The sequence below is a fragment of the Anser brachyrhynchus genome (assembly GCF_964034855.1).
Source record: "Anser brachyrhynchus genome assembly, chromosome: 9".
Classification (NCBI taxonomy): domain Eukaryota; kingdom Metazoa; phylum Chordata; class Aves; order Anseriformes; family Anatidae; genus Anser; species Anser brachyrhynchus.
Window position 1 is genome coordinate 19,481,137 of NC_137703.1, and position 10,601 is coordinate 19,491,737.

The 10,601-nt window shown below is 37.1% G+C and overlaps 1 long non-coding RNA gene across 2 annotated transcripts in view; it reads left to right on the plus strand.

The window, feature by feature from the left end:
• The window catches only part of LOC308200107, a 55,752-nt gene that overhangs the window by 26,592 nt on the left and 18,559 nt on the right, over positions 1 to 10,601 (plus strand). The window contains exons 2-3 of one of the 2 annotated variants that reach the window (XR_013955244.1): positions 3,578 to 3,669; positions 5,353 to 10,597. This is a non-coding gene — a long non-coding RNA (uncharacterized lncRNA). Of the gene's footprint in view, positions 1 to 3,577; positions 3,670 to 5,352; positions 10,598 to 10,601 lie in introns of those variants that run through there. The other variant, XR_013955243.1, reaches the window with a different exon arrangement.

A 10,601-nucleotide genomic window follows, 5' to 3' on the forward strand; every position in this document is an offset into this window, starting at 1 on the left:
ACGGGCCACGCGTTAAAAAGAAATACAATAGCAGAAATACTGTAAAATGCTAGTCTGAAAAAATAATATTAATGTTCCCTCTGAATGGGTATTTTGTCAAAGTAAAACATGCAAATTTGGGCCTTTGGTGCTATCCTGCATTATGCAAACATTCAGAGGAAACTCTGAAAACTCTGGTCCAAAGTATTTGAAGAAAACTAAAATTACAAATAAAAGGAGAAAAAAAAAGTAGAGAAGTGCAGGTATTGAGCTTTTTGTTTGTTTTTGTAAAGCTATATCCCCGCTTTACTGCAATGTTAATGTCTAGATTGCAACAACAGTGGCAAGACTTAATTACCATTAGCACCTTTAGCAAACATTTCACTGGGAACTGCTGAATGCTGAGCTCACTTGAAAATTTTACTTTTTTTATAAATTACCAGAAGCACTAAACTGCTTCTGACTGACTCAATTTAAAGCGTTTATGCAGACTGTTGCATGTATGTTACATGTAACATGAAAAAAACGTGGAAGAATGCTTTTTGCCAAACATAGTAGCTTCTTGCCAAAATCTCTTACCCAGCAGTGGCAGAATGAAAATGAATAAACAACGTATTGGAGAAGATGATTAATGTATGTGCTGCAGCTTCGCTTCCAATTCAAATGGACTGAGCTCTGACAGATTGAGAGTTGAAGTTCAGCTCTGTATTAAAAAATAATTTTAATTTTTTAACTTAACTGACAGAATCCTTCGTCTGAGTAAAAATAGCTGGCTTGAGTCTTGGCAGTAGCCATTTATTTTATAAGACATGAAGATTCTTCTTCCAGTCCCTTTGTCAAGCAATGAGGCTTCTTCCAGAAAAGCTCTTACTGCCTTCTCCCATAGAAATTTGGCAGAATTCTCTCAAAGAGGAAATGTCATCAATATACATATAAATTCACAATTTTTGGCATAAAGTTTCCTCCTTGTTAAAGGCAAGAAGCACCACAAGGAATCTGCCAGAGGGATCTTTGCTACTAAGGTATCATGATCAGGCTACTAGAACAGCGGAGTGAATACAGATTGTTCCAGAAAGCTGATGTGCAATAAACTGTAGTCAAATTGTAAATGAATAGAGATATCCCATACACACAGTCAAATTTGTTTTTCAATGATTCCATCCATGCCAATGCTGAGCTGAAGAGTTTGATCTTAATTTCAACTTTGTAAATTCCCAGTATTTTACTTTGAGTTGCACAATATTTAATATTTTCAGCTTGTGAAAGTATGCAATTTAACAAGTCCTATACACTTTTGGTTAAAAAAATAAATAAAATTGCTTACACTCATAGCTGTAGGGAAAAAAATCTTAATGGTATGACACCTATGTACTCAAGGAATTCAAAACAGTCAAATAAATACAAAATACTACTTTTTAAACTGCCCCAGTTGTTAAGCCTCTTCCCATTTTTTAAGTACCTAACTGAGGACTTCTAAATGCTGGATCTTTTTAATACTGTTAACAAGTATTTTTTTGCTGGTTTAAGTTAGAGCCCTTGTCTGTTTCAGAGTTTCTCTCATCACTTTTGACTTTCAAATCATATGCATACCACAGGAAAAAGTAATAGATCTCTAAAGATGGAACAAAAGACTGTAAAGGTCCAAAGATGTCAGCATTACCAGCACCAGAAAAGTATGAGTTGCTTGCCGAAAAGAAATAAAATGGAGTCAAACCTTGATTAGAATATTAGCGAAGTGTAAACCTCTTAAGTGCCTGAAGTTTAAATCAATTTTGCTCCCTTCATAGAGTCACAATAATAAGACAAAACCACATTCTGGGACTTGTCCTTCTCAAACCAGATAACCATTGTGCAGCCCTGGCATCCTTCTGCAACATGAGACAGTTCACAGGTGGTCCTCAATTAGAAGAGCAGAATACTTGTTCCTTGAATCAGGAGGGCAGTCTCAATATATGCACAAGCTCCTGTGTTTTACCAGGCAAAAGGATAATGTGTGACCTCCTTGCTAAGGTAGCAGTTGTGGTTCAGTAAGGCTATGTAGTATCAAAGCGCCAGAGCTGTAAAAGGCTCTTATGCTGCAAGTGTGTTCCAAGGCCAAGTCTAAGTTAGAAGAGTTGCTGAAGTGCTGTGGAATAAGGGGTGCTACAGACTTCTTTGAAGTGTGTATAGTCTATGAGAATTGTCTGCAGTACTTTCTGTTAAAAAGCATTCAAGAGAGAGAAGAATGTTGCATTCCCTGCAGTGCAGTAACTGTACAAGCTAAGAAAACCAGCACCTGATCAATACACTACCCTGCCTCCAAGAATCATTACTTTATTTCATTACAATCAGACTATAGTCAAACTCTTCCATAACGAAGTCCAGGGGTCTCTCTACTGTCTCCCTGTTTCACAGTCTGGGAGGTCTTTTCAATTTCTTCTGTGAGCTGAGTGCTGAGGAAGGGGTCAGCCATTTGCAAAAATGTTTGGCTCAATCACTGCCCACTGCTTTTTGCTTGCTGAAAAGAAATAAGAAAGGAGGGTAGGGAAATATGAACAGATCAGGAAAGTAAGCAATGGAGAGCAAGAGAAAGATGATCACTGAGCAGTTTTAGCAAGAAAAATTTTCAAGGGAGGGAACAACTGATGAATATGACCCTGAGAAACAACTTCGGTGAGTATGTTTTTTTAACCATACTTATGGGTCAAGGAGTGAAAAGAAGATGATACAAAGCTGGCTGTTAACAGACTCGTGCTGTTTCCTATAGCGCAGGGACTGCATACCTTTTTCCAGTGGATGGACATGGACAGTCTGACATCAAGAGGTTCTTGTAACTTGAGATTACTCCTGATTAATGTCTTAACAGTAACAATTTTTTTTGATCTGCTGAGCACACTGGGCTACTTCAGCTGCTCATTGAATTTTCAAATATATTTTTTAAGTAAATTGCACGCCATATTGACTCAGCAGATTTTACTCATGTTCTCATCTTTTTTAACTCCTCTGTTTCTTTTACACTTTAAATGAAAGCTCCTTGGGACCAGGAACATCTTATGCTCTGTTCATACATTGCTTCACACAGTGGTCCTGATCAATGGACCACGGAATGGTATGGTCATAAAATTAATGATCATTAATTTTTATAAATGGGAGATTTTCTATTGACTGCAACAAAACCCCTCTCTCTATCTCTCTTCAGTCTCTCTCTGTGCTTCTGTTTGAAGACCCCACAGATAACTGTCCACACATCCCTCCCCACTGGTATTTTATATTAAACAAGGGAAATGCAGATTTTCAGAATAAGAATATGCAAATGAGAACAGCTTTGCCTCAGTCTTCTCAAATTTCTTGGGCCTGCTTTATTGTGGCAGCCTGCATTTATATCTACATATATATTTTTTTTCTGGAGAGTGTAAAGCTGTAAAACCTCCTTGCAGAACTATGGTAATAAAAACAAATAATGTGGCAACTGAGATAGCAATTTTGGCAACAATTTCTCCTGCCCTGTTAAGTGCAGAATTAAGCCTTTTGTGCTGCAAGTGGGACAAGATTTCAAACAGGCAGATGGCACAGAACCAAAATTCTTCTTTCCTGCTTGACAAATTGTTTGCTTATGTAGGCACAAGATGTTATGCTAGAAGCTCTTTAATGGTGGTGTTGAACAACCTTCTGCTGTTCATCAAAGGCTGTGCTACACTGCATTCCACTCTGGTAAGAAAGCATTTTAATGTATTATTTAGTAGAACGAATATGAACATTCCAAGTTATTTAAGCTTTGATCCTCAAAAAGGATTTACCTACAAAGAAGCCCATTGTATTTAGGAAGACCTGCGGGTAACAAACAGGTGTACTCAAACATACTGAAGTACACTTACACTTTCAGCTTGCAAAGTCTTTTTTTACTCATTGTGGTTGAATGTATCTAGATTCTCTGGTAGTTTCCTCCCATACTATTTTCAACTCAGCTTTGTGTATAAGCTAAGAAAGTCCTAGAAACCTCTATAACAAATGACTCTACTGATCTGCTCTCCATCTAGGAGATACTTAAACTCACGCTAGCTCCCACAGACCTAATGAAAGTCATAATTATGCACATTTTACCATATACAATTTTTTAGAGAGGCAATCAATATTTATAACACTGCTAAATTAGTATTCAGATCAGACATGTAGGAATAAGGGAATGTTTTCACAATCTAATATATGAAGTGACCTAATACTTGCACTTCCAGTGATATAACACTCATAGGATTTCATTTAGGAAATTTAACATAAGCATAAAAGGATATTTTTCTCTGAATTTAGGCTTATATGCCTAAATGAATTTTATGCAGAATTGCTTCTGTGATTAAAATTAACTACATATACCATAACAGGCTGTTTACATGTTTAGTAAATTGTTGATATATGTTTATCTTGGGGTGCCGATTGATGCTTGCCTGAACGTGAGCCGGCAGTGTGCCCAGGTGGCCTAGAAGGCCAACGACATCCTGGCTTGTATCAGGAATAGTGTAGCCAGCAGAACCAGGGAGGTGATCGTCCCCTTGTCGTCTGCTCTGGTGAGGCTGCACCTTGAGTCCTGTGTTCAGTTTTGGGCCCCTCAGTACAAGAAGGACATCGAGGTCCTGGAATGTGTCCAGAGAAGAGCAGTCAGGCGTTGGAATGAGTTGACCAGGGAAGTGGTGGCATCACTGTCACTGGGGGTGCTCAGGAGAGGTTGGACTTGGTGCTTAGGGACATGGTTTAGTGTGTGACACTGGTAGTAGGGTGATGGCTGGACCACATGATCTTGGAGGTCTTTCCCAACCATAATGATTCTAGGATTCTATTTTGTAAGGGAATTCTAGACTGCAGAGTTACAATGCAGAGAAGACCAGAATGAGAAGTATGCTTATGCCCTTTTTTTTCTCAGTTTAATTTGTGAACAAGAAGTTTAGCTGTAAAGAATTTACAGAATTTAGCTTGACAGGTATGCTTAAAAGCCTTTGTAATTATAAAATAATAATAATAAAAAAACTGCTAAAAACTTAGATAAGTATTATTATTGAAAGTAACCTAAATGAATGTAGAGTTTGATTAAAAGTACAGGCAACCATTTCAGTAGACACTCGAAGCAAGAAAACTCTTGTTATGTTTAGCATAAGTCAAACTTAAGAAGACACTTTAAGTCTTTGAACCACTTGTAGTTGTCTACATGGACAGGAAGGTTGGCTCCCAACAGTGCTGAGAAATGTAGTTCAGTAAGAACTAACGGTTGATGAGCAGCTAATCGTGTCTGGCTGAATCAAAGTTTATGATTGAAATCTAAGTAGCTTATTTTGAAAACAATCTTTATAAAAGGGCAAACTTTTAAGAGGGCTTTATAAACAACAAAATGTAATTATCTGATTAGAGATTGCCACATGCCTGAGAATTTAAACTTTTGGTGGTTTGTGGTATGGAAGGTATGGGATGCCTATGTAGATGAAAAGAGTTTAAACCTCTCGAAATCCCACATTATCATACCCTGTGGATGAGAGAAGATGACTCCTAATCTTCACCATACCCATGAAGGTGGGGGAGCTGAGGTGTACGCTGGCATTAAGTCAATAAGAAAGGATTACAATAGGATTGTTTTCTCACTTTAAAAGGACATTAGAAAATCTCACACCAAATACTGCTGGCAGGAAAAAGCAGATCCAGAAATGCACATGCTTTCTCTTTTCAAGCCAAGATGTAACAGCATATTTCCTGATACAGTCTCTACTCAGCACAAGTGTTAACGTGGGATCCCTTTCAAGAAAGTTGTTTCCGAGTCCAATAAACATGAAAGTGACAATTTACTTCATGCCAGCGGAAGACTGCATTGTATATTCTCTTAAATGTAGACATTGCATAAATTCTGGAGAACATCATAATGGAATTCTCTGTGCGCTGTTATGAAATGCGAGAATAGCAATAGTGGAGTGTTACATTTTTGTTGTGCAGTGGTTAAGTGAATGCTTATAAAATAAAGCCCTATGGTTACTAGCATTACATGCCTGTATATGAGCTTGCAGTTTTTATAAGGTTTCTTGCCTGAAGTTTGTGATAAACTGTACCTCTGATGCCAGTTTAGGCATAAATATGAACACTTTTATTAAACTGTTTTCATTGTTCCCTCCTATTTTTTATTTTTTTAAAATACTATTATGGACTCATGGCCACATAGTAATGGAAGGTCTTGAAGTTCAGTTATATAATGTTTGTAACACTTCTGCTGTCATCATAACGTTATTATCACAGTTGCATACCTGTGCAGCTTTCATTGCTGGATTAGGGAGTGCTGTGTATCAATACACTGAGATATATTTCTTGATCAGAAATCTAATTTTTTGTCCCATCGTCCTTCTCTTTCTTTTGTCATTTAAAACAAGCAAACAAAAAAACAAAAACAAAACCCCATCTTACTCCTCAGAAAGAGAATGCTTGGAAGAAAAACAAGTATAATCAGACATTTTTAGGTCACGATCCCTCTCAAAGTGAGTTAGACATCTGAAACAGATGAACTGCTCCCCTATTTCTCTCCATTGACTGTAAAGGAAACACAGACGAATGCCTCAGACATCCACATGCACACCTTCTACATTCAAACACAGTTTAGATGAATCCCACCTTGTGTAGACACTAACTACCTTTGTTTGGGATGGCTAATTTTGTGGTGACATGTATGTGGAACTTAGCAAGTGCTCTGAGGTCATAGAAAGATTAGGGGAAAGCAACCTGTAGTGTCCATTTACACATTATAGTAGAAAAGTCCTTTGGGATTCTGAAAATCTTCCTGGGTATAGAACATCTGCCCTGGCTTAGGCAGAGGGCATGGGACTTCTAAATTGTGGTGAAGCCTGAGATTAGTTCAAATATCCATCATTTGCTAAGTACTACAGGTACATAAAACTGTTCCCCATCTGTGAAGGACAGTTCTGCTGAAGTTCAACTGTGAAGATACAGTTCTGCTGAAGTTTTTAGGAGTCTTTGTATTAATTGCCATGGGACTTTATAGGGAACACAAGCAAAAACATCCAAGATATTTCAAAATTGTTTTTGTACTTTTTATGTACTAACGTACAAATAAAAAATCCATGAGCACGAGAGCTTTAAGTCATTTGAAAATCCATGCCCTCTGCAGTCCTTCTAATCTTACACCTGATATACCATGTATATCACAGGTTTAAAAATAAGACCCAAAGACCCACAATACAATTTCAAAGAAGGAAAAAAAAATCTAGAAACAAAGGCTCCATACCCCAGAACAGTATTTATGGCCTTTGCTTATCACGGAAGGTACTGCAGATGCAATGATGCAGCCCAAAGCATTTTTGTGTAGCATGTTCCTATGAATGCATTTTAAAAATGCACATTGAAAACAAAACAAACAAACAAACAAAGCTCCTCTGATTCTGTTTCACAATAAAAATAAATTTCCACACAATGGGAAAAAAGTATTCATGACCAATTTTATTGCTAATCGTTAAGTGTCCAGCTATTGGCCTTTTGTTTAAGATCTAGTTAACTGCATGTTTTACGGATGAGTGGGTGGATTGGATTCAAACAACAATTTTTTCTAAGTGTCTTGTCACAGGACACTGGTGATCTCTTTTTTTTTTTTTTGTTTTAAACCTGCATCTATTACTTTCCACTGGAAAGTCTTCACAGAAAGAGGAACTTCCTAATAATTAGAAACGTTTCTGTTATTTACTCCCTATTATTTTATTCTACATGGCAAGAACAGAAGATTTTTGTTCCCTCAGTAAGCCAATCTGAGTTGTACATTCCAGATCATGAAGCAATTATGGCTAAGTTAAGAGGAAGTTAATAGCAATGTTATATTTGGTGCGTCTCCAAGCATGCTTTCACAGTTTTGATAGCTGACAGAGAGATGGTCATTTTATGCAAGAGAAAATCCACTTACCACTTAAGTTACTTTGCCAGATTTTTCACACTGTCTCCAGTAATAACCAAACTTATAAGCCAATCCTATTACTAAACAATAAGTCTTGTCTTAAATATAAATATTTATCACCTCCATCCTCCAGCAGAAAGCACATTACTATTGTACTGGTGCATATTAGACAATGTCTCAGAATATTTGACCATAAGTCTCATGGCAACTCTCAAGCAAAGCAGCAGGGAAGGCAATCTGCACTTGCCTGCTCCTTGTAGCCCTGCAGCCTATATGCCACCCAACCAAACACCGGGACAGCTCAGGACCTGATGCTTCCAGGAGAATCTTTCCTCCAAGCCAGTTTATCAAATGCACCAATTTCAGTAAAATAAGGTGGATATTGCATTAGATACATAGTGGGATCAAGAAGCTTTGTTAGTTATGTGGTTCTAATACCTGAAAGAGTTGTATGGCAACAGTCCAAGCACTGGTTCCAGAAAAATTTTTATTAGGATGAAATCTCTTACTGGAATGAATCATTACAGATGGTTGCCTTTGCTGCCTCTACTGATCCTCTTTCCCATGCACTCACTGACCTCTCTGACTTTCTGAACAAATCTAATAGTGGAGCTATCCAAAGATATCCTTGGAAACTTGCAATCTAGCGACACAAGAGGGATATGTTTCCAAATACTGCAAGACAGTTATCCCCAAGGATTGTTCCTATGGCAGGCCTGGCAAGTATGAAAGCTGCAATAATCTTATTTAATGCTCAAAAAATGTCCAAGAAGTGAAGGAAATGGTGCCAAAAAATATGGCCTAAAATATTAGAGGATGACAGAGCTAATCATAAGTTTTTAATCTGGTTAAAAACAAACAAACAAACAAAACCAGCTGAGAAGTAGCTCAGTGAAGTAGCTGAGGAGGGGAAAAATGAAAAAAAGGGGGGAAAATTGAAAAACATGCCTGAAAGAATTGTCAGTGTCCACCTCTATACAGACTCTTGGTAACAGATGTAAGTGTGACACACAAGATATGGAAATCACGCTCTCTCTCATTTTCTACATACTCTAACTTTAGAAGAATTTAATTTTAACAGCTGATACGTATACACTCAATACAAGCCTATTTTGCTTTTCTAAGTTTCTAAACTTGCTTTAAACACAAGATTTGCATAATCAGTTCATGGGGAGGTGAATGGTACCTGAGGCACGTCGCAGCTATGCCACTTCTCATGATGCCAGAGGGAATAAATGGCCAACTATTCAAACCCACCAGCTATCCAAGTTATCACTTAAAATGCAGAAGAAATAACTTGGATTATAATTTAAACTTATTTATTATGGAAAATTTTTTTCTTCAAAGTTACCATCAGTGAAGTGCATGACTTCTAAAAACAACAGCACAGAAAATGCCAAATAAGCTTGCAACAAAAAATGTGCAAGTTTGACAATGTGCACTGAAAAGTGACACAGTCTATGATGTCTAATCTGATTTTTTCAGGCAACTTCAAAAAACAACCTTGCACTGACACACAGCATTTGTCTCTGAGTTTCTGTCCCATGGAATATCACACTGGAGCCAGGATTATTAAATAATTCCTAAAACATATCAAAAAGGATTTATTTTTTTGAGTAAGCATATTTCTATAACTTGCTAGAACAGGAAGAGGATTAATCACTTTAGGAATCAAAATAAAGCTGAAGCTTTCCTAGCTTTGCTTTTCTAAGAAAATTGACCTGTGTTGGTTGGATGCTGTCTAGGATCTGTTGGACTTGCCCAATTGGCACTTATCCATCCCAGGTATATACTGAACAGATATATCTCATTTTTTGTCCCCAAATTACCTCTGTTCAGAGCTGGTGTCCTCTCACTGTAATGAGGAAGTTATTAACAATAAGATAATTTTGCACAACTGTGAATACTGAAAGTACTATTTCCACTCAGTGGCAAGCAATGACTCTGAAAGCAATGACATTCAAAATTCTTCTACCACAAAAAGCATCCCAAACAACCATTTCAGTGACAAGCTGACAAAAAAGTCTGCATTTGGATACAGTACTCCCCTTGAATATAGTTTGAATTGCTTAGTTGCAGTTCACAGACCTTACAGGTTATCTAACACTGAAGACACTCAAGACACAAAAACCTTAGTTTTAAATATATTGCAATGACGTTTTAAATGATTATTCTTTGCAGTTTACTGTCAGTGACAATCTGCAGTACTATAAATCTGCTCTAATCACCAGTGCATATTCAAACCTAAAGGTTCCTAGACCCATTCACAAACCATGGTCAAGGAAAGCATCATGTAATGGATGGGTACATTTTACTTGAAGATACTTACACTCAAAAACTACAAGCAAAATTGCTTCTTGTCAAAATATTTTCTTTGACTTTAGTCATTGACATATTGTGCACTAGTTTTCTTATTTTGACATCAGAACATCTTTCTAAGACTCCTTTAGGCAAATCTATACAAAGTTCAGGCTTAGTTTTCAGAGATCTGTACCCCTAATTTACAGTATCCATCTCAAACTTTCAATAATCCCAGACTTCACTTCCTTGCGATAGCTATGATAGATATTATCAGCTGCACATTGCTAGTCAGAAAGCCTTAGTATTAACAATATTTCTTTCTAAGTCTTATTTATATGAGCACTGAACTTCTGCTTTTATCAAATTAATTTTTTTTTTTTTTTTTGCTATCGATCACATAGTAATGTAAACCTATGTTCCA